Source organism: Phyllostomus discolor, chromosome 6 (assembly GCF_004126475.2).
Source record: "Phyllostomus discolor isolate MPI-MPIP mPhyDis1 chromosome 6, mPhyDis1.pri.v3, whole genome shotgun sequence".
Taxonomy (NCBI): domain Eukaryota; kingdom Metazoa; phylum Chordata; class Mammalia; order Chiroptera; family Phyllostomidae; genus Phyllostomus; species Phyllostomus discolor.
This window is the reverse complement of record NC_040908.2, coordinates 144609537-144635066: the sequence shown is the minus strand read 5'-3', so window position 1 is coordinate 144635066 and position 25530 is coordinate 144609537. Positions and strand designations below refer to the sequence as shown.

The 25530-nt window shown below is 38.1% G+C and overlaps 1 protein-coding gene and 1 pseudogene across 7 annotated transcripts in view; both read left to right on the top strand.

The window, feature by feature from the left end:
- Positions 1–25530, top strand: part of DCDC1 (doublecortin domain containing 1) — a 360320-nt gene that overhangs the window by 66913 nt on the left and 267877 nt on the right. The gene's annotated exons all lie outside the window — the stretch shown is intronic.
- On the top strand, positions 7823–24470 carry LOC114500976 (annotated as a pseudogene).

The window sequence follows — 25530 nt, the reverse complement described above, 5'->3', positions numbered from 1 at the left end:
GTGAAGGCAGGGACACGATTTCCAATCTTCTCATCGCCAATCTCCATCTAGCTCAGGAAAACCAGATGAAGAAATTTGCAAACCTACTGATAAGAACAATGGATTTATAGAGATCTCTGGGCTTATGGATTGAAAGGGGAGCAAAAATAGAGTTTGGTTTCTCAGAACTGAGCCAGCCACCTACTGCTTCTGTGATTAGATGCACTATCCATAAAAGCATCAGAGAGTAGGAGAAACAAACAAGTTTTTGGAACTTGTATTTGCACTGGGATCAGTGAGCTAGGTGGAAATGATGGAAACATTCCTGAGTAGGGAATGGGGACTTCTCAAGGAGGATACTCAACAAGGCTGAGCTTCATTCAGTAAGAACGAAAGTGAACTCAGAAGGAAGGCAACACATTCAAGAAATAATGGTGACCTTATAAATTGATGGAATAGAAGTTTATCAATTGTATTGATATTTTCCAAGAAACAACTTTCAGTTTAATTGATTTTCTATTTTTTGGTCTGCTTTTCACTTCATTGATTTTGTTTCTTTTAATTTTTTTCTTCTGCTTATGTTGGGGTTTTATTGATTCTTCTTTTTCAAGTTTCTTAAAGTGAAAGTTTAGATTGTTGTTTTTAGACCTTTCTACTTTTCTAATATAAGCATTTAATGCTATATTTCCCTCAAAGCACTGCTTTAACTCTCTCTAATTTCAATATTTTGTTTTTTCATTTCAAAAGATTAAAAATTTCATTGTGATTTTCATCTATTGTTTAGAAGCGTGCTTTAAAATTTCCAATTATTTGGGTATTTCTATATAACCTTCTGTTTTTGAGTTCTAGTTTACTTCCTTTGTGGCCAGAGGATCTACTCTGTATAATTTTCTTTGGATAATCTTGAGATTTGTTTTAAAGCTCAGAATATGGTCTAAACGAATGTGCTATGTGTATTCTGCTTTGTTAGTTGGGAGTGTTCTATAAATGTCAGTTTGCTCAAGCTGCTTAATAGAATTGTTGCTTAAATTTTTCATTATCCTTGCCTTCATTGTGGATTTGTTCATGTCCCCTTGAAATTCTGCCGTTGGAGTCATATATATTTAGGACTATTATATTTTCTTGATGAACTGACTTTTTATTTTTTAAAGATTTTATTTATTTATTTATATTTTTAGACAGAGGGGAAGGGGGAATAAAGAGAGAGAGAGAAACAACAATGTGTGGTTGCCTCTTGTCCCCCCACTCCCAACTGGGGACCTGGCCTACAACCCAGGCATGTGCCCTGACTGGGAATCAAACCAGTGACCCTTTGGTTTGCAGCCCGGCAGTCAGTCCACTTAGCCATACTAGCCAGGGCTTCACTTCTTAAAAATCATTATAAAATGCACTTCTTTATTCCTGTTAATATTCTTTCTTCTGAGGTCTACTTTGTTATATATTAATATAGCCACTCCACTTTTCCTTTTACTGGTGTTATTGTGAGACATTGTTTTCTATCTTCTTTAAGCTATTTGTGTTTTTACATTTAAAGTGTTTCTCCCAGAAAGAATATATTTAGATTTTGCTTTTTAACTCCAATATGACAGTCTCTTTTAATTGGAGTGTTTAGACCATTTATATTTAATATAATTAATGGTATGACTGGATTTAACCTTGTCACTTGAGTTTTGTTTGTCTCATTTGTTATTTTTTTCCATACCTCTTTTAAATGTAATGATCTCTTAATGATTTGACTTTATAGCTATCATAGGCTTATTAGCTATATATCTTCATTTTGTTTTATGTGTATGATTATGTGTGTAGTTGCTCCAGGATTTATAACATACATATTTAACTTTTCATAATCTACCATTGAATAATTTTATTACTGCGTTATAATCTAAGACATTTATACCAATATATTTCCACTTATTTCTCCTGTTCTTTGTGCTGCTACTATCATATACTTGTGTCTTAAATATTTCACTAATTTAAAATAAGGAGGTAAAAGAGACGTTTCCATTCCATACAGGAGAATGGGAAACACAAAGCTAGAAGAGAGGGTGGTGTGATTATGAGAAGGTGGTGAGATAACTTGATTTAAGAAGGGATTCTAGCATTCAGGAATGAGGAGAGAGAAGTTTGAACTGTTAAGAGAGTCTTGATGCTGGAAGGATGTACATGGAAGGATAGTGTTTATATAATTTCCTCTTGTATTTGAAATTCTGGAACGACAGGTCGTCATTCCAGGCAAACAGTTGCAGCTGCAGCTTTCTTCTCTGACAGCTTCTTACGGAATCGGGGGTGCTCTGATCCCTAGTGTAGCTGATGGCTGCCACAGGGTCAGCTCTAAATGAATAAAACAGAGAAAAAGAACTGGAGAAACAAACCTCCAAATGAAAATATGTGTAACAAGTCCAGGAGAAAAGGAGAAAGCGTTAGAGACAAAAAATATTTTTTAAGAAACAAAGGCCAGGGCTTTCCTCAAGGTGGCGGTGGAAGCCCCCGCAACCTCTGGTGCTTGTGTACTCACTTCCAGGGACCTGGAGCAAGTCACCAACCAACCCTTCCCGAGAGATGCAGGATGGCTACCTTTGTTAAGAGTTGATGTAATTCAAGACTTTCGGCCAAGATGGAGGCACAGATGGACGCACCATACCTCCATGCACAACCAAGATTGGAACAACAACAATTTAGAGGTAGAATAACACCCAGAACTGACAGAGAATTTATCTGAATGGAAGTTGGACAGCCAAGAAGTTGAAGTAGACCCGTTCATCCAGACCGGTAGGAGGGGCGGAGAGGAGCCAGATGTGGGTCGTGGCGAGGAGAGCAAAGAGAGTTGGGTGAAAGGCAACTGGGGGTGTGTAAGGCATCTGGGGCGCGCAAGATCACAGCGGGTGGACCCCGAGTACGCAAGCGGCAGCTGGTGGACCCAGTGAGGCGGCGATTGTGGAACAGGGCAGAGCGCGCAACCAAGGATCCCAGAGAAGGGACTGAAGTCCCACAGAAAATGGAGCTACTGCCATTGTTCCCTCCCGCCCTGCCTCCACATGCAACGTCACAATCTAGTGACTGGGGTGCCCAGCCCTGGTGAACACCTAAGGCTCCGCCCCTCACTATAACAGGAGCGACCGGGCCAATAAAAAAAGAGAGAGAGAGAGAGAGAGAGAGGTCTCAAACAGAAGAACAGATCAATGCCCCAGGACTCATCATTTTAAGCGACCGAGAGACAGCCAATGTATCAGATGCACAGTTCAAGACACTGGTGATCAGGAAGCTCACAGAATTGGTTGATTTTGGGTGCAAATTGGATGAAAAAATGCAGGTTACCATAAAAGAAACGAAGGAAAATGCATAGAGAACCAATAATGATGGGAAGGAAACTGGGACTCAGAACAATAGAGTGGACCAGAAGGAAGAAAAAAAACAACCAAACAGGAAAGAATGGAGAAATAAGAATTAAAAAAAACGAGGAGAAGCTTAGGAACCTCCAGGACATCTTTAAACGTTCCAACATCTGAATTATAGGGGTACCGGAAGGGGAAGAGGAAGAGCAACAAGTGGAAAAGTTATTTGAACAAATAATAGAGGAGAACTTCCCCAATCTTGCAAAGGGAATAAACTTCAAAGAAATGCAGGAAGCACAGAGAGCCCCAAAGAAGTTGGACCCAAGAAGAAACACGCCAAGGCACATCATAATTACATTAGCCAAGGTAAAAATGAAAGAGAGAATCCTAGAAGCAGCAAGAGATAAGGGGACAGTCACCTACAAAGGAGTTCCCATCAGGCTGTCAGCTGATTTCTCAAAAGAGACCTTACAGGCAAGAAGGGGCTGGAAAGAAATATTCCAGGTCATGAAAGACAAGGACCTACCTCCCAGATTGCTCTATCCAGCAAAGCTCTCATTTAGAATGGAAGGGCAGATAAAGTGCTTCTCAGATAAGGTCAAGTTAAAGGAGTTCATCATCACCAAGCCCTTATTTTATGAAATGTTAAAGGGACTTATCTAAGAAAAGAAGATAAAGAAAAAACATGTATAGTAAAAGGACAGCGAACTCACAATTATGAACAACCACACCTAAAGCAAAACCAAAAGAAACTAAGCAAACAACTAGAACAGGAACAGAACCGCAGAAATGGAGATCACCTGGAGGGTTAGCAACAGGGGAGTGGGAGGAGGAGAGAGGGGGAAAAGGTACAGAGAATAAGTAGCATAGATGGTAGGTAGAAAACAGACAGGGGGAGGGCAAGAATAGTATGGGAAATGTAGAAGCTAAAGAACTTATGACACATGGACATGAACTAAAGTGGGGGAATGTAGGTGGGAGAGGGTGTGCAGGGTGGAGGGGAATGAAGGGGGAAATGGGACAACTGTAATAGCATAATCAATAAAATATCTTAAAAAATTTTTAAAAAGGAACAAAGGCCAACAATTTGATAAATATTAGAATCCAACAGGTCCAAGAAGCTCAACCAATTCCAAGCAGATAAGTCCTCCCCACCCTAGTAAAAACACAAAAGACACATTGTAATCAGACTGTAAAAGAATGTGATATATATAATATGTTAAAAGCAGTAGAGTCAAGAGAAGCTCAGATAAGAATGATACCCAATGTCTTGTCAGAAACTGGTACAGCCAAAAGACAACAGGACCAGCGCTTTGAAGCTTGAAAGATGTGGAGATAAGGGGACCTTTGTGCACTATTGATAGGAATGTAATTTGGTGCAGCCACTGTGGAAAATGGTACGGAGCTTCTTCAAAAAATTAAAAATAGAACTACCATATTATCCAGCAATTCCATTTCTGGGTATTTACCCAAAGAAAATGAAAAGACTAACTTGAAAAGCTTTATGAACCACCAGATTTATTATAGCACTTACAATACCCAAGACATGGAAGTAACCTAAGTGTCTCTAGGTGGATGAATGGATAAAGACATGTGTTATGTATGTATACATATCCCAGTTCCTAAGCACTGTCTCAGGCATGGGGGCTGGCTAGCCTTGGGAGCACCGTGGCTCCAGGTTAAAGCTTGTTTAGACTGTCCTTGTCATGCTTCTTCAAGCCGTGCGTGAGAATCAACCCTATTACTTTAAAGTGGCAATGCATGTGCTCAGAAAAATCTGCTATTCAATTTATATATATATATATATATATATATATATATATATATATCACATATATATTTATTCAAGGTATGTATATACAAACTATTCAAGTTATATATATAAATTTAATTTCACATACAAATAATTTTTAATCTAATTCTAAATTTGTCCCTATCTGTATAGTTTTTACTCTGAATCATTTACTTCTAATGTGGGCTCTGTGTGTTTGTGTGTGAGAGCATCTGTGGGTTTCTTTCGTGCTGTCTCAGACATGAGGGCTGGCTAGCCTTGGGAGCACCATGGCTCCCGGTTAATGCTTGTTTAGACTTGTCCTTGTCGTGACCACTTTTCCCTGCTTCTTTGAGCCATGCGTGAGAATCAGCCCTATTACTTTAAAGTGGCAACTCATGTGCTCAGAAAACTCTGCTATTCAATTTCAGCAAAATTATCTATGTACCCCCAAAATTCTACTGAAAATAAGGACCCTGAGATAGAATTGTCAGGATGACATTGGGGTGTCATCCAGGTTTGGTGCACAACCCTTATACCAATTGACGGGAGTGTGGGGGGGGTTAAGTGGAAAATTTAAGTTAAAAATGAGGTATAGGTTTTTAGAACTTCTAAAAATGTTCAAAGTTGTACTTGAATTTTAAATCCTTTCCAGCCTATCATCTGTTATACCTTATTGTGACTCTCTGTCTATAAAAGTATATTAATGCTGATATCATGAAAGATAAAATTTAGTTCTTAAAGCCCTCTGCAAATGTCATTCGACACTGGACAGTAACTGTAGCCCAAATGACCTGATGTCATGAAGTATAAAAATCAAGGCAGCATTCTAATGAAAATAGCTTTTAAAAAAAAGTGATGTCTGTTAAGAAAACAGCCATTTGTTCCATTTAGGTAGTGACTAGGAATGAGAAACACAGAAAATAGGACTTGGACAGGAAGTCATTGCTGTGCACCTTTTCCTTTAGACATTTATTCTTAGAGTTATGAGAAGAAAGCTTTTGGGGAGAATAACAATGGTCATGATTATTATATTATCTTTATTTTTGTACCAATGTGTGTATTGATTGCATTAATTTCCTGGTGGTTTGGCTTTTGTGAGAACTTTGCTGTACATTAGAAATGCTTTCCCTTCCTGTGTCCTCATTAATTAAAAACTATCTTTCTATAATCATACCTGTATATATTCTGCTTTGGCAGTATTTATATCATGACTGATTTTTTTCTAAGTAAACTACTAGGAGATAAAAATGCAATGAAAATATTCTTTATTTAGTGGGGCCATATGTTACAGAGGATTAATTTCTGCATCTTGTAATACTTATTTTTCTTCAAACATCTAACATAGATTTTCAAATACTGGCCAATTGATAAATGCAGGTTGACTACATACAGTCTTTGAAAGAAGATGTCAGCAGATATATAGAATATGCATTATAAAAAGATTTATTAGTTGAATTCTACTTACATATTATTTCCTTACTAAATTGTTTCTACAAAAATGAAATGGTATTACATTAGTGATTTTTCTAGTTTAAAGGTTGAAGAAAACTATATAGCATATACATGTTGCATCATTTAGAAAAGTGTGTGTTTTGTGACTTCTTATATTTGAAGTATCCTGTCTTACAGTAATTAATTTCCCTTTCAAGTATGTCCTTGCCTTAAACAGAATAATTTCAGTGTACAGTCATTGGAATGACCCATGTGAAAGTGGGGTGTTTTCCTATGTAAGATGTGGTTTCCAGTGACAGCACGTAAATCTTTTCTTGCAGAGGTGCTTCGGTTTTCTCTCACGTCTAATTAACAGATGGATCATGTGGAGTACTTCGTGCTCTTCCTTCACATGCATGCACACATACTTTTCCCTTTTATGATGTTATTCACTAAGACAAGTTTTCAAAATCTACTTGAGTTGGTTATAGCCCTCCAGATCAGAAAATCTAAAAACGTAACGTTTCATAGTTTGACCTAAAATAATTTTGAAGTTTATATATTTCAGCGTGCATTTACAAATAAACCTACTCACTTTCAAATGTACAGTTCAGCACAGATCAAAGGCAAAGACATCTCATCTACTGCTTGCCGTCATTTCTTTATCTTTGTGGAATGAGAGCTGTTTGCTTTGGGACTTCTGTGAAATGTTAACATTTGAGTGTGCTGCCCCATCTCCCTTTTCTATCCTCTCCCTCCCCTATTTATAATGTTGTTTCTGAGGGAAATGTATTTTAAATCTTATGCTAATCAATAAACATATCGATTGAAACAAAATTCACTTGCAGTGTTAAATTAAAAAAAAAAATTTAGCCCTGGCTGGTGTGGCTCAGTGGATTGAGCACCAGACTGTGAACCAAAGGGTCACCAGTTCAATTCTCAGTCAGGGCACATGCCTGGGTTGTGGGCCAGGTCCTCCGTAAGGGGCACTTGAGAAGGAACCACATACTGATGTTTCTCTCCATCTCTTTCTCCCTCCCTTCCCCTCTCTAAAAATAAATAAATAGAATCTTTTGAAACAAGATTTAGTTGCAAAGACTGAGAGATAGTTGAATTATTTTACTGCTGTGCATGGCACAATCTGATTTACGCTTTAGAAGGACCACTGTGGCTGCTCTGAGAGTGGACGCAAAATCCCATTCAGCACTGGCTTGGACATGAGGTTCAGATGAGGGAAAATGGGACACCATCTCTGTGTCCTCGGGACAGCCAAGTCTTCAGTGGCTAGGACTCCCTGGGCTCGATGATGAGGTAAGTGCTGGATGGCTGGAGGTCGTTTCCACTGCGTATAGCTGATCTGGCAGGAACAGTTTGGGTTTTACGACACAGACTAGGCTTTTCAGCAGCAGAAGGATTGCCATGGGCTAGGTGGCCAGGTTGGGGTCCTGAAGTAATTTGGACTCTGAGGTCCGCTTCTGCAGACAGTTACTGTTTACAACCTCGGCAAAGTCAGAGTTCTTCTCAGGGGTACAGAGTAGGGTCACAACTCATCCATGGATTCTGAAATCTGAATTCAAGTGTTACAGACTTCTACAACATAAATTCCTAACTTTTTTTTGTATGTGTGCATTAAAAACTAATCATTGATTTTAAGCTTTTATAAGCATTCCTAATGTTATCTGTTGGTCTAATCTTGTCTCTATCAATCATCTGTCCATTTCTATCTTCTATTATATTTTTCCCCAGCCACAAGGGAAAAAATATTTATATTAATAGTTACAGTTTCTTTCTGCCCAGATTAGTAGGAACTCCAGGATTTCCTCTGGAAGTCTCCCCTTTGAAGTTTCTTAATTTTCTTTCCTATTATAACATCTCAGTGGGGCCCGTCTCATTGCATTAATGAAGCTGTATAACAGCCCTAATACCTCCAAAAGGAAGGGGTCAGGAGCTCCATCATGTTCTGCCCCAGATGCTCCTTTACTCTACAAAGAAATACGGTAATGGGTGGCTTTGTCAAACCACAGATAAGGTGGTGTGACACCCTTCTCCCCCAGACAGTTACTGTGTGCCTGAGGTTCATGAAACTTAACAAAGGTCCTCCAGAACTTCTTTCCAGAACAAAAAAGGAGATCTGCTCCTTTTACTTTTAGTCACAGGAATGGCTGACAAGCTTAAAACAGCAGCTAAAAAAATCAAAACATTTTGGCTGATGGAGGATTTTGTGAGTATGCCGACACAACACACACAGACAATGTTATATATCATATATATGCATATGATATATATGCATATATATCATGTCTGTGCACACATGGAATATACATCAAGAGATCCAGATTACTAGCATTGAACAAATGTTATATTTCAGTTGTTTGGACATGCTTGAATTTTCTTTAGACAAATTTAATTTTTTATGTGTGGATTTTTAAACCCTATTTGGATGTGCATTTGATGAAGGAACACATCCATATTCATGCACGTATATTGTTTAAATATATAACTATTAAAATATGTTGCTTAATTTTTAATTATATTTCTTATAAACATTTTAAAATGTTAAATATATTTTTATATTTATATTTAATTGCATGTGTTTACAGTATTTGATTTCATATATTACTAAAGGTAAGAAACAAATTATCCTAAATTAGCACATTTCCTAAATTTAGCTGCATTATATAGTAAATAATATCCTTTTCCTTCATAAGGAAATTTATATTAGTGAACTAAAATGATAAAAACACATTTCTGTTTCATATTTGTAACCTGTAATTTCTGAAGACCAATTTAAGGTATATTGTCTCATTAAATGACATTAAATTAGACCTCAGTTGTCTGTTTCCTGTCATTTCCTATTATTTTGTACGTGTTCATCAATCCTTGGGGGAAATCAGAGCCTGTGTGGCTCTCCTTGATTTGCATAATGCTCAGTGAGGGCGTGGTCAGGAGGTACCTCCCACCTCCCCACAGACTGACTTTCTTCTCCAGCTCTCTGTTATTCCCACTGGTCCTGGCTCTATGAAGCATAATGAATGAGACTTAAAAAGTAACTTAAAAATAAACTCGACTATTTTAAATGTTTAAATATGCTTTTACATTATACATATTGAAGTTTAGTTTTTTGTTGTCATTCACTATTTTATGTCTCATCACCTTAGTTTCTTATAGTTAAAAGATTAACCCTTTTTCCAGGGTTTACTTTGGAAAATCCATGGGCAAATGACCTTATATTGTAATAGTCTGGGGGATTATATATACACACATTTCTAATTATGGAGACATATTGTTTGTAACTGTAAAACAGAATCAAGGCCTCGTGTGGTAGGTAACCTGATCACCCTGTTTTCATGAAAACAGCTCTTCTTTTTCACAGCGAATTAATATTTGCCATCCATTTTTTAAAATGTAGGAGTTGTCCCATAAGTGAATCAACAATCTTCTATAAAATTACAGAAATTGATAAAGCATAAAATGAAGGTCTCCTAACCAAAACTATCCCCCAGAGATAACTGCTTTTGATAACATTTTTGGGGGCATATTTGTATAAATACATACATCTATATATATGTGCACACAAAAATAGAAATACTACATACCTTTTTTCAATATTTTGTGACTTATTTTAGTATTTACTATACCATGGACATGGACCTCTTCCCACATGACTACACACTGAGAGGCCGCAGTTCATGGCTGTATGTCTTCCACTGTGTTAGGCTTTCGGACCCGGTAACTCTTTTAGATGTTGATAAATAGGTAAATAGATGCTATGATAAAAAGAAGTAGAATTATTGGAAGAAATAATATCCATAGTTAGTTTTTCACAGATAGTGCCAATACCTCCACAGGAAGTTCAAGCCTGTTTACATGGTGTCCGAAGATGAATTAGTGCTTCATTTCCCTGTGTCTTTACTTCTGTCCACCTGTGCCAGCCCGATGGAGTAAAAATAATCTTACTTAAAAAATTAATAGGCTGATTATTAATGAAGTTAAATATATTTCTGTATATTGATTGGTCACTTGTGTTTCTCCTATAATTCATCCATTCATAATTTTGCCCATTAGTTATGTTCATCTTCTCTTACTTAGTTGCGAATAGTCTTTATAGGTTTTTAAATTACCTGTCATAGAAAAATGTAATACATTTCTCCCTAAATTTGTCCTTTAAATTTTCTTGTGTCCTTTGACATATAGTAATTAAATTTCTATTTAATCAGCTCTGTCACTTTTTAAAAAATATAGTTTCTTGGTTTTGTATCATGCTAAGTAAGATGTCCACATTCTAAGAACATAAGAATAGTTTCCCCTGGTATTTTTATTTTTTACATTTAAATCTTAAACTATTTGGAATTTATTTTGTAGTCGTGCTAACGGTATATAAGCCCGTATAAAAGCCCATATTTTCCTATTACAAAATTAATTTATTTGTGTTGTAGAACTTTTAAAATATTAATTAACAGAGTAGTTCATAAGTTAATTACCCTGAAAGTTTAGGTATTCCACATACCTTATACTGAACTTAACTATGACCGTATATAGACTCCACATTATGAATTTCTGTAGCAGAGAATACAAAGAGGAAAATTACTGATAGCTTGTACATAGGAGACCTTCAAAATATTGGAAGCAGTTCCATTTAGATTTTTTTCTGACTCAAGAATAAAGTACCTATGCATGTCGGTAAGTAATTAACTCATCCAATCTTGATCCAAGAAGCATGTTTGATTCATTTCATACTGAATTTACTTTCAAATCCCAAGGCCTCACAACTTGAAACTGGAGGTGGGATGGGGAACTAGAGGAAGTAATTAAAAATCCTGGTAGGTAGTAGCCAATGTGGATAGGAGCCACTGGTTAGAGGTACCCAATGGTGTGCGTATAAATATTTGTTCCTGAAAGATACAGATGATCATAAATAAATAGAAGAGTGAGTCAGTCCTAATGTAGCCAGTTCAGACATCATATATTCTTCATCATTATAATATTACTATACTTTGGTAGATGTTCATTGTTATGACAGTTTGAAAAATGTCCTGTGAGAAATGCAGGAGCCTGAGTATGTGAGGGCAATCTCACTCTGACCCCAAGCTCAGGCTGATTGGGGAAGGTGGATTTTCCGTTGTGCATGTTGAATCCTGGAGATGATCATGCAGAGATGAGAACAATTACTTTGTTTAGAGTTTAAAAGCCATAAATGTTTCCTTATGTAGCTCGTGGATCAACCAAGAAAATGAGGTCTCTTGAAAAATGGACTTCCTTAGAATTTATTTAACTTGCTTGTATAGGTCAAAGGAGCAGATTGCAGAGAAATAGAGATATTTATCCTTTCATAGATCAGGGGGACAGTAGAATCCAGACGTTAAGAGCTAGACTTCTTTGGTTCAAACCCTTGCTGCCTCTTACTTTGTGGTTGTGAATAAGGCAACCTCCATGTTGCCTGGGGTTCTTATTTATTGAATGAAAATAGCTACATGGTTCTGTGAGTATTGATGAGATAATATATAAAAAGAGCTACAAACAGTTCTTGGCTCATTCTTTATCCATTTGTCTTTAAGGAATAAGTATGTGTATATTATAAAAGTTTGGTTAGCACTGGCTGGTATGGCTCACTAGAGTGAGTACTGGCCTGTAATTTGAAAGATTACTGGTTTGATTCCTGGTCAGGGCACACACCTGGGTTGTGGGCCAGGTCCCTGGTTGGGGACGTGTAAGAGGCAGTTAATTGATGTTTCTCTCCTTCTCTTTTTCCCTCCTTCTTCTTTCTCTTTAAAGAGAAATAAATCAAAATCTTTTAAAAAAAGTTAGGGTAAAGTAATCTAAAGTTCATTTGCCTCAGAATGTTCATGGCCACTGGGGACAGCAGCAGTTCAGCCATGGTACATACTTATATTAAAAATTCAGTATTTATCTGAAATTTAAATTTAATGAGCATCTTAAATTTTTATATGCAAATCTGGCTAAGAAGGGTAAGGTAAGTGGTGGTGATTAGAAATACTTAGGTATAACCTAGAAGGATAGACAATTAACAGATTTTATTTATTTATTTGAATATCTTATTTTTTTAATCCTTCATACCTTGTATTTTTGCTGTTACTATGAATGAGATTTAAAAAGTATTAGTACATTTTCCAGTATGTAGTATTTTTATCATTGTTTAGTTCTCAGTATTCTATAGTGTCAATTGTCCCTGTTATTCCACAGTTTGTTTAGGAATGTATTTTTAAGTGTTCAAATATGTGCCTTTTTTTCCTCCTTACAATTGCAGATTTTTAATTCAGTTGCTTTTCTGTCAGACAGTATGGTCTGTATCTTAGGTTAGATTCCCCTGGAATCACAGCATGAGAGAGAAGACTTCTCTGTTCTTCTTTTATTGGTGAGGATAATTCTAGGTGCCAAAATAATGGGTATAAGGAGGCAGAGAGGAAGGAAGAGCCCATGCGAAAATCTGTTGCTGAGTTGGCACACATGAAGTGTGACTCAATGCTCAACAGCCATGTGAACTATATCTCAGTACTGTCCTTTCTGTAGGACACAGAGGGGAAGTATTTGTCCAATGGCTTCCTTTTCCCATTGGTCAAAGGTTAGCATTGTGGAGCATCAACTTTCCCACACTTCCGGGATATACATAGGAGAGCACCCCCCAGGTTCCTGTGGCATCCTGTGCCTCAGCATTAACAGAGTAGCCACTGGGGAGGGGAGAGAGGTCTGTGGCTGTGACTGCAGATAAGGTCCTTCCAGGTCATGCCTGTGATGGCGTGGGAAACCCAAATGGACTAGCTCTTGTGTAGGCACCTTAGTCTGTAACTGGTGGCTGCAAATTATCCCTATGACAGACAGTGATCACTGCTTGGGCTTTGCTGAGGGGGTGGATGGGGGCATGTGTATATATGTATTTTTATATATGTGTGTATATATTTATATATATACTTAATACATATTTTTGTATATATATTTTCCTTTTTAAATATTTTTTAAAATTTTAATACTTACCATCTACCCCCCTTATACTCTGCTCCCTGCAATTACCACACTGCTGTCCATGTCCATGAGTCCTTTTTCCTTTTCACTCAATCCCTCCACTCCCAACCCCCCACCTTCATAACCCCCACTTTCCATCTGCTCTCTTTCTTTGAGTTTGTCTTTATTTTGCTTGTCAGTTCAGTTTGTTCATTAGATTCCACATATGAGTGAAATCACATGGTATTTGTCTTTCTCTGGCTGGCTTATTTCACTTAGCCTACTGTTCTCCAGATATCTCCATCCATGCTGTCACAAAGGGTAAAGTTTTCTTCTTCTTTTTTTAAAGATTTTATTTATTTATTTATAGAGAGGGAAGGGAGGGAGAAAGAGGGAGAGAGGGAAACATCAATGTGCAGTTGCTGGGGGCTGTGGCCTGCAACCCAGGCATTACCCTGACTGGGAATCAAACCTGCGACACTTTGGTTCACAGCCCACACTCAATCCACTGAGCTACGCCAGCCAGGAAGTTTTCTTCTTTTTTATGGCCAGTAGTATATTGTGTAAATGTCCCATAGTTGTTTTAGCCACTCATCTATGATGGACAGTTGGGCTGCTTCCATAGCTTAGTGATTGTAATAATGCTGCAGTGAACATAGGGATGCTTACGTTCTTTCAAATTAGTGTTTCAGATTTCTTCAGATAGATTCCCAGAAGTCGGATGGCTGGGTCAAAAGGCAGTTCCATTTTTAATTTTTTTAGGTAACTCCATACTGCTTTCCATAGTGGCTGCACCAGTCTGCCTTCCTACCAGCACTGTGAAAGGGTCCCCTTTCTCCACGTTCTTGCCAGCACTTGTTTGCTGATTTATTGATGGTAGCCATTCTGACTTGCGACTGGTATTTCTTTTTAACTTGTTAAATTTCTGATCATTATTACATAAAGCAGAATTTTGTTCTTACTCAAAGAATTATATTGTTGCTACTATGGTACTTTTCCCTGGTTTTTCAAAATCTCTTTCACTTTTTCATCTAAAATTACTAAATATGTTCTGTAATGCTTGTCACACATTAATGTCAATGAATCTAAGCTATGTTTAAGTTATCCACTGGCATCTAGTAATTATCCAGAACCATGAAATGCCAGGCAGTATCTTCTGATGTGTAAAATTTCAATCCTGAAGAGACTTCCTTAATTTAAAATGCATCTTTAGACAGTTTTAATTTAAACTTCCTTTACATTTAAAAATTACATACTTTCCATAATTAAAATTCTCCTTTGATCAATAGTTTACTAGGGTCTTGTGTATACAAATATATAAATTATTAGAGAGATGGCATACGTACTGTCATTTTAAAAATTCTTACATTTTCTAATCAAAATTTTCCATTGTATAAAGACACTAAATTCCTTACAAAATGTGGTCAATTGTACATGTTAAATGCCAACTTTCAGAGCAAATTGTCTCCTATGGATTTGCTTTAGTATTTTGCAAAAACAAGCATTATTTCTACATATTGAAAGGACATGAGAATAACTATTTTGTCATGAGAACTTTTTACCTAAATTTTATTTTCAGTTCTGTTGTGAACTAATATGAAAAAGCCCAAGCACCCAACCCTGATCATTGTCTTGGTACCAGAGTATGTGAATTCTGATACCTTTTCATCACTTGTACACTAGGAATTCTATTTTTTAAATGATATCCTGCCAGCTTTTTCACAATCCATTAATTCCTGGATCAACATCAGAAGGAGTGTCAGAGCAGAGTGAAATTCTTGTCAGACACAGATGTCAGGATCAAAAGTCAGAGACATTCTCGAAGCAGCAGGGAAGCAAGATTGTTAGACTTTAATCGGAACAATTAGTATCTGCCATGTGACAGCCGCGATGCCCTGCCTTGCATTTCTGGTAGGTTTCAGGCATGCTGAAAGACAAGAGTCCTCTTCCAAGTTTGGTGGGAAATATCATGAGCTTCTGGGCCGATTACTTTTGTCAAGTATTCTTAAGTTTTGTTGATCTTCTCCAGATTGCCTTAAATGGTGAATTATTGATACACTTAGACAAACTAGGGGCCAACTATTGTAGAGACAAATTTTCATCTTCTCTGAGTGCATGTAGTACAAGGTGACTTGCTTTGTGGACGTTTGTGGTCGTTAGTACTCAGGATGCTTTTCCAGCTATTTTATCATATCTCACAGAGTGAGAGCTTTTACAGTCTGGTCTCAGCTCACTATGGTGGATGTTCAATAAATGTGAATCATTGATGAAGGGAAAAGTAATTAAAATTAGATGTTGAGATCTCAGTGAAATAATTTTTTTGAAATTAGCTATTATGGTGTGCTTGTGTCTTCATTAAACCAAAATAACCTTCTTTGAAAAGAAAATCAATCAAATCACTGTTTTCACTATGTGTTGTCAATAAACCAATGTGATTTTTTTCAGTAATAAGTCACTTTGATTTTTGCAGTCGTCTCTTGTAAAAAAATGTATAACAACAATTTCTGTATTCAGAGGTCAGCTTTTGGGACAACCTCAGACATCAGGAACTGTAAGTTAAAAGACATGTCTAGCAATGAGAAATGGTTCTTTAAGGTGTAAGCATTAAAACATACTTGAGAAGGCCTAGACACCAAGATTATCCTTATTGTGATAGAATTAATCAATTTACTGTTGGTGGAAAAGGGTTCTCTAATTGCCTAATGGTAGCCATAGAAACAAGCCAACAACCATGGGAGAGAGTATGAATCACAGAGGAGAGAACAGAGAGGAGGCCAGGAGCACGATGGCATGAACAGGGCAGGAGTCCTCAGTAGGGACAAGGCTGCCTAATGGAGGCCATTGTCGTGGTGGAGGCTTCTCTCCTGCCGTGCCCCTCAGTCCCCCAAACGATGATATGAGTAGGCCATATTCTGATACAGCTTGATGATAGTTTCTCAACATTATTCAAAGTGTAAAAGAGCATCTTTAGAATTTATGCTTTTATTGTTCTGTAACATATCTAATTAAAGCATACATTGGCTACCTAAAAATGGCCTTAAGCAAATCCCATGACTACCCCTTCCCTAAAATGGTACTTAGACATTTTTAATGTAATTTTGTGGAACCACCATTGAGGCGATCTTACAGTTGAGTGGAAGACACGCTGGCTGAAACCGGAATGGAAGGGTGCGCGAGGACTACCCCCACAGTAACCCTTGCACACGTTGTTTAGCAGCAGAGGCAGATTATTGCATGGCTTCCCTGAGTGGGGGATAGTGACGTGCGCCTCTCAGGAATACTTTCATGGCCTTATTTATGTTCATTTTAATGGTGATGGTGACAAAAACAGTTGTAGGATTCACAACTGTGTACTTCATAAAATACTTGCACATACACTGTATCAATTAATTCTCATAACCACAGTGAAGTAAGCTTTTTTCAATGTCAGAGATGGTGATATAGACTCAAAGTCATTTAGACAAATATTCAAGGTCACTTAACTAGTAAGTTCTCAAGCTGGTATTGAACTCCATACTTTGTCCATTGCATCATCACTTCCTCAGATGGTCTAGTGTGGCAGAAATGGCAAAATTACAAAGATTCGTACTCCAAAAAATTAAATAAATTATCATATATGCATATGATGGAATTGCGCAGTCATTAAATAATGTTCATGGAACCTTAATGATGTAGAGAAGGCTCTCAATGTAACATTAAAAGTGAAGTTTCTGAACAGAATATACTTATAAAATTAGTTATACTTATAAAATATCTTTTTATGTGTAAAGAAAAACACATGGTGATTTTTTCTAAGTTGTAGGATAATAGGTAACTTTAAATTTTTTCTTATACTTTTCCATATTTTCTAAATTGTCTAAAATGAGCATGCAGAGTAATCAGAAAAAGTTACCCTGTATAATAGTTACTTAAATAAATTCATATTGGTTGAGTTGGTATCATCAGAAATTCTGATAGAAAAATTATAGATAAATTTGGGGTGAATGATTCCACGACCAATTATGAGTGTATTTTCAGTCTACTGTGTGGCACAGTGAGAAACAACATACTGTCTGCACTGAATCACAGGCAAGGACTTATGATATCCTGAAAAAATGACCAATCGTGATGTTATGGAACTTTCTGTAGCCCAATGACTGCAGTGGTGCTGGAGGTAGGGCATCCGATGTATCCGTTTTCCTACTCTTCCCACTGGTTGTGTAAAGGACAGAGCTGACAGATTTCCCTGTCCATGTTAAGATCAAGAGCTGGTCTGGGCAGGACTGAATCGGAACTGCCCAGCTCACCTCACTGTTGTCATTGGTTTGCTCATGTGTCCTGTTGATTATTGGGATTGAGGACTTTCTCAAAATATTTTTTCTTTGTCCTGGAACCATAAATTCAGGCAAAACATTTTGATCCACAATACCTGTGTGGTATCCAGTAAGTGATTTTTCTGTTGAGTCAGCGTGGTCTACAGAGTAAGGTGTTTGGTCGTGTTCCCCAAAGAGCTAGTCAGTGGCTCTCAGCGGCTCTCAGTGTCCGATGTGATGGCCTTCCCTGCAGGAGGGCGAGGCCACTGGGGGGCAACGTAATATTTACCTGGTGGCCTGCGTGCCATCTATTATTTTTCCAAGGGGCACGAGTCAATCACTTTGTTAATCCTATTTTTGGCCCTTGCTTGCTGTGAACACTGCACAAGGACTACTGATAAGAGAAATAAAAAACAAAAGTCACGGTCTGTGCCCTGGAAAGGCTTAGAGTCCAATTAGAGAAGTAAGCCAATACTGATATGAGAAAATATATATCACAATATATGAACAAATTCAGACTGGTGTAGCACAAGCTGCAGTATTTTGGAGAGATGAGCACAAAGATGTAGTTTGCTCTTATCGTGCAAATTGTGGGGAGAAAAGGGGGGTCATTGTATATCTCCTGAACCAGAAAGGGGCCTTTTGTATTTACTTGTTTATCATTACTGTACTTGACTCAATGCTTACATAGCATGTGGCAGGAATGCAATAAATATGGTATTTAATGAATGACTTAAATTAGGGAATTTGATTTTAAAGAGGCTGTAACAATCATACATACAAGAAAAATTACAACCAATAAATAGACCATTTTACCAAATAGCCAAGTTATCTAATATTTAATGCCCAACACATGCTGTCATTGCAGTGAGGGAGTATATGTTTTAGAAGTCTTCTAAAATTTATTACATTATGCATTTTTATATCAAAATAATTTACATTTTAATTTAAGTTTTAAATTATTTCTTCCCTGCAAAAATTGACTATAACCTGTATATAATAAAGGGTATATATCATAAATACATTGCTTTATGAAGTTTTAAAGATGTTAATTCACTCCTGTAACCACCATCTAAACTAAGACAAAAAAAAAAAACATTTCTAGCAGCCAAGATGGTTTCTTCTTGCATCTTCTCATTAATAGTCCCCTGAGGAAACCACTATTCTGACTTTTATAACCATTGATTTGTTTGCCTGTTCTTGAGCTTCTCCTAAATGAAGTCATACAGTACATACTCTCTGATGCCTGGCTGCTTCTGTGCAGCTTAGTGAGGTCCATCCTGTTGCTGAGTATCTTAATTTATTCTTTTACATTTTTGTGTAGCATCCATTGTAAACTGTGCTGCACCATACCACAGTTTACTCATCCATTCTCTGATTGATGGGTATTTGGGTTCTTTCCAGTTAGATTTTAACTATTATGAATATATGTTCTTGTACATGTCTTTTGATGATATATCTACTTATTCCTTTTGGATATGTACATCTCAGAGTGGAATTGCTAGGACGTAAGGTAGGCATATATTTTACTTTAATAGATGCTGATATGGTATTTTCCAAAGTGGTCAAACCAACTCCTACTCCTACCTGTGTGTATAGGGGTTCTACCTACCTCTTCATCCACACTTAGTACTGTCAGTCTTTAATTTCAGTCATTTTGATGAGGGTGTATCAGTATCTCATTATGGTTTTCTGGTCATTGTTACTAGTTCCATTATCCATGTGCTGTAATTTTTTAGTTATCACCTCATTGTTGAGTTTTGGATTCAATTCCTTCAATGAATATTTATCAAGTGCCTGCTGTGTGCGAGGTACTATTCTAGTTGTTGGAGATACTCCAGTAAACAAAACCATTACATTCGGTAAGAATATCTTTGCACACTATTTGGTCTTTACTATATCCCAAAGAATAAAGCATAATGGCTCTTTTTATTACAATGACAGATTTTTAAAAAATAGTTTATTTTTATTGTATTTTCCCCATTACCATTTACCCCCCTGTACCCTCTTCCACCTTGAGGTTCTGAAGAAGTTCGGAAATCCACAGGAAGCAGCAGTGTGGGTTTTCCCTTCTGGCATCTCACCTGAGAGAACAGCGGGCTAGTGTCTGCCACTGGCCACTCTCTGGACCTGTGCGTGCCTCTTTGTTTCAAACTTAGTTGTTTTATATCTTAAATAACAAGACTGGACAGGTTGAGCTGAGGTCTTTTTCAGCCAGGAATTTGCCTCACTGATTTGTCGGAAGTCTGCAGTGTAGGGTTGGACCTCTACAGTCCCTCCTGGGGCCTTAGACTCTTACCAGCTTGGGGCTAAGGATGATGCTCTGGGGCAGTTTTTCAATATCACCCATGTTTGTAGTATTTCTGTCATTATATGTAATAGTGTCATGTGATCATGTTCTCATTTTAGGTGTGTTCCCAGGAATATCAAAGGGTCTGTATTAAAAGGATTCAGTGCACACAACGAGAACTGCAGCCATTGTTAACAAAGTCTCACAGACAAGTCTCCACACTCAGTGGCTTATGTTCAGTTTTTACTTATCAGAGACCTATTGTAGGAATCCTATCATTCTGGTCTTACAACCCAGAATTTGAATAGCATTTTATAAGCATCACTTTCAAAATATATGGAGTCATGTCGTACCACTTGTGACCCAAACACTTAGATGTGGTGTGACCTCCTTGGTTAGTACTTTGATTCTGCTCTGTGGGGCTGGCGACCCTGAGGTATATTGAGTGACTAGCAAATTTCACGCCCCTTAACCTTGTCTATGGAATACTCAAAATAGCTTTCTGTTGTTCATGTTTTCCAGCCACAATAACTTCCCCACAGATGCTTCTGGATCTCTGGCAGGGCTTTAAAATTACCATCACAGGCTCACCTACAGCATTTTATTGTGTAGTCTGAGGCACCTACTGGGGTGGAAATGAGTATGCCAGAATGTGACAGAGGTTTGGCGCCAACAGGATAGTCCTTCTGCTTTGTATCCTCTTTCTCATGGCTGTAACTGGCCGTGAAACTAGCGGACTGGCACATGGCCGAAGGAGGAGCTCACTTCCAGAATTCTACCACCACATAGTAGAAAGGTAGTGGGAAGGTGAGCAGATCACTCACTGACAAATAGTTATGCATGTATTTATTCACCAAACATTTACTGATACCTGAGTGTGTACCAGGTGGAACATTATGAATGAAATATAAAAAAAATGAAACTTTCGGGAGCTGACCCAAGATGCTCATGGTTTTGTCAGGGAAGTCCTGTAAATAAGTACATTTGATATGATATAATGATTATTATAATGTAGATCCTGACGGAGGTGCTCTAGTATACAAAGTAGAGAGTAATGCTTTTTCTGTGTGTGTGCATGCACATACGTACATATCAGGGAAGCCTTACTAGAAGATATGATGTCTAAACTCAATTGTGAAACATGACTAGAACTTAGGAAAGATGGGAGGAAATTCCTGCCGGAGGAATAGCTTAGGCCAAGGAACAGTACTTTAGCGGAGCAGTGAAGTATATGGAAACCTCTAAGTAACTGACATAGTAGGATATATAGTTGGGACATAGTTCAGTGGAGAAAGATGGTATAGTTGGGACACACAGCTGGCAAGACAAGCAGACACTGGACGATTAAGTCCTTGTTTGTGATGCTAAGGAGTTTTTCCATAAAAGGTTTTAATTAAGAAGTGAAGGGGTTGTAATTATATTTTTAGGAAGAAAATTATCAATACAAAAGGGATAAATCAGAGTGGGTTAGTTTTGCGAGCAGAAAGAATAGTCAAGACTGTTGCAATGATCCAAGTGAGACCTGATGAGGCTCTGAATTAAGATGTTATGAGTGAAGGTAAAGAGACAAAAAAGGATTTGAAGGACTTTGCTAAGTCAGAGTTGGTGGGACTTTGGCTGAGTAAGGGTTTGGCTGGTTGGTGGGATTGGCTGAATAAGGAAAAGGAAGGTGTGGGCCCTGGTTTCTCTGTTGTGTGATCAAATTGTACCATTTACCTGTATAGGAAGCTTACCTATAAGAGGACCTGTGTGTGCTGGACATGCCAGGACATATAGTGAAGTTTAAAATACAGCCCTTTGGTACAAGATATGCTTCTTTACAATAATATGTATTGGACAGGTGGAATGGAGGAAAATGAAGGAAAATGTATGGTCAAGCAAAGGCACATAGATGGGTATAAATATGCTGAATACTCAATACTCTGAGAAGACCTATTAGGCTAGAGAAAGCCTTCACCCTCTCCATCCTTCATTCCTTCACCTCTTTGGTGCAGTTTAAACCTAACCCTTCACAGACATCACTCTTTTTCTCTTGGTCTCCTTTTTAGTTTACTGTTTTATCTACCCCCACACTCTCATGCTCACTATGAGAAAAGAACTGATTAACACCCACTGATCTTTTTTAAAAATTATCTTATTGTTGTTCAATTACAGTTGTCTGCATTTCCCCCCACCACTCCCCCCAATCCCATCCACCCTCCCCTCTGGTTGCTTTCAGATTGTTCTTAATTTCAGTGTCTCTGGTTATATTTTGCTTGCTTTTTTCTTTTGTTGATTATGTTCCAGTTACAGGTGAGATCCTATGGTATTCGTCCCTCACTGCCTGGTTTATTTCACTTAGCATAATGCTCTCCAGTTCCATCCAGGCTGTCACAGAGGGTAGGAGTTCCTTCTTTCTCTCTGCTGCAGAGTAGTCATTGTATAAATGTACCGTAGTTTTTTGATCCACTCATTTACTGATGGGCACTTAGGTTGCTTTCAGCACTTGGCTATTGTAAATTGTGCTGCTATGAACATTGGGGTGCATAGGTTCTTTTGGATTGGTGTTTCAGGGTTCTTAGGATACAATCCCAGCAGTGGAATTACTGGGTCAAAAGGCAGTTCCATTTTTTAGTTTTCTGAGGAAACTCCATACTGTTTTCCACAGTGGCTGCACCAGTCTACATTCCCACCAACAGTGCACCAGGGTTCCCTTTTCTGCACATCCTCTCCAACACTTGTGTGTTGATTTGTTTATGATGGCCATTCTGACCCGTGTGAGGTGGTATCTCATTCCCACCCACTGATCTTGATCTTGTGCCACCACCAGTCAACATTTCCTCTTTGGAGTTCACCATATTCGTCTATTCCACTCTTGTACCTTTTGACATTGTCTCTGGACCTTGAGAACTCTCCTTTATATTTCTTGATAATGTCTGCTTGAGATAAAAACAGTAAAATTTAGCATTAAAGTAGGAAAAATGATAGACTAGAGACAACATTTGTAGCACACATGAAAAAGGCCTGATTTATGAATATGCTGAGCCCTTTCAAGCCAGTAAGAAATAGACAGACAGACACACTCATGCAGCCCACACATTCAGTTTTTTCCAACTGACTTGTGCCTACGCTGCAGCAGTGTGGACATGCCGAAGCAGGTGGTCAATTTTGACCTGGGCCGCCAAGCTTCCATGCTTGGTGTGGTTAGAGATACAAAAAGAATTATTAGACCACAAAGGTGCTGGGATTAGTGTTCTTGAAATGAGCCACAGGTCATCAGATTTTGCTAAGATTCTTAACAACACAGAGAATCTTGTGCAGGAGCTGCTATCTGTTCCAGACAACTACAAAGTGATTTTTGTGTGAGGGGGTGGGTCCGGCCAGTTCAGCGCTGTTCCCTAAACCTGATTGGGTGGAAAGCAGGAAGATGTGCTGGCTATGTGATCAGCTAAAGCTGCAGAAGAAGCCAAGAAGTTCGGTAATATGAATATCGTGCATCCTAAACTTGGGAATTATACCAAAATTCCAGACCCGAGCACCTGGACCCTCAGCCCTGAGGCCTCCTACATGTGTTACTGCGCTAATGAGACCATGCATGGTGTGGAGTTTCACTTTATCCCTGACGTCAAGGATGCAGTACCAGTTCATGACATGTCCTCAAACTTCCTATCCAGGCCAGTGGATGTTGCCAAGTCTGAGGTGATCTTTGCTGGTGCACAGAGGAGTGTGGGTTCCGCTGGGGTCATGGTGGTGATCATCCTCGATGACTTGCTGGCCTTCGCCCTCATGGAGTGCCCTGTGGTCCTGGAGTACAAAGTGTAGGCCACAAACAACCCCTAGTACAGTACTCCTCCCTGCTTCAGCATCTATGTCATGAGCTTGGTCCTGGAGTGGATTAAGAACAGTGGTGGTGCAGCAGCCATGGAGAAGCTTAGCTCCATCAGTTCTCAAATGATTTATGATATCATTGATGATTCTCAAGGATTCTGTGTATGTCCAGTGGAGCCCAAGAATAGAAGCAGGATGACTATTCCATCCCGCATTGGCAATGCCAAAGGGGACGATGCTCTAGAAAAAAGATTTCTTGATAAAGCCCTTGAACTCAGTAGGATCTCCATGAAAGGGCGTAGGTCTGTGGGAGGCACCTGGGCCTCTCTGTATAAGGCCATCTCGATGGAGGATGTGCAGGAGCTGGCAGCCTTCATGAAGAAATTTTTGGAGATGCATCAGCTGTGAATACATCCTATCCAATATACACTCTACCCTTGAACCATGTCCAAAATTGAATGCAGCTCAATGGCCTCAAAAACTTAACCATGGTATTTTTCTCAAATGAATATGCTTATTATAGATTTTTCTTTTGTTTTTCAAAGAACAGCAAGATATCCACAGCTCTGCAAAGCTGGTGGAACAGACTCCTTAATTTCAACTTGAACCTGAAGTTTTTAAAAAATCATACTTTAGCTTTTCTAATGATTCCAGCTTATGTTGTCTTTGCTGCTGCTTTTTCTAGCTAGATCTCAGCATTTAGACTTGCCTGTGGACTTACACAAAGTATTTCAATTTTGTAGCATTGAGGGTGGGTGGGGTTCGTTAGTTGCTGAATCTTGATTCTTCCCAAAGTGACAGCACCGGGGGCTCATGAGTTCCAAAATTGTTAATTCAGGTCAACCTTGACCACGTGGTGAGTGTATAGGTGTTCTAGGCTAAAGGGCCAATTAAAGATCTCGTCTCGATACTGTTATTCTCATAAAGTGAAAAAAATGACATACCATATGTTTATATATCAAGGCCTATTTTTAATATCAAATAGTTTATATCTCTATACATTTGTATTTCTAATGATGTGGTTGTCAGTACAACATGTAGAGACTTTGGGAATTTGTTAGAACGTTATGCATTATAACACCATATTTTCAATGGTTTTGTCTCTCTCCTTCCTTCTAAAGCTGCTCCAAAAGATTTAGAAGCTCCCCAATTCACTTTTCTTTTCCTTTCAGTAGGTGGAAGAGAAGGTTTGTTGGTTGGTTGGTTCTTTACTTTTCAGTTTTGCTGTTAAACTAAAAAAACCTTTGTTAAACTCCCTTACTCTTTGTTCACTTGACTGTTCTCATTGTGGTGTTTGCCCAGAGTGGTGCTGTGAGCTCTGGAAGATTTTTGCTGAAGAGTCTTTTCCCCTGTTGTTTATCCACTGGCAGTGTTTTATGTTGAATACATGAAGGACATTAAAGTTCTAAAACACCTTTTTAAAAAAAGAAAAAAATAGACAGATAATAGAAAAATGGGACAAGTATATAAATAGTAAATTTACAGAAAAACAAAACACAAAAGGCCATGAAAATAATGTAGTGTTAAGTGAACTTATAGATAACTTAAAAATGAAAATTAAAACATGACGTAAGTTTTCACCTAACAGTGTGATAATGATTAAAAAGGATTCCCACATCTGGAGCTGGTGAGGGTATGACTAAAATAGGTATTTTCAGACATTCTTAG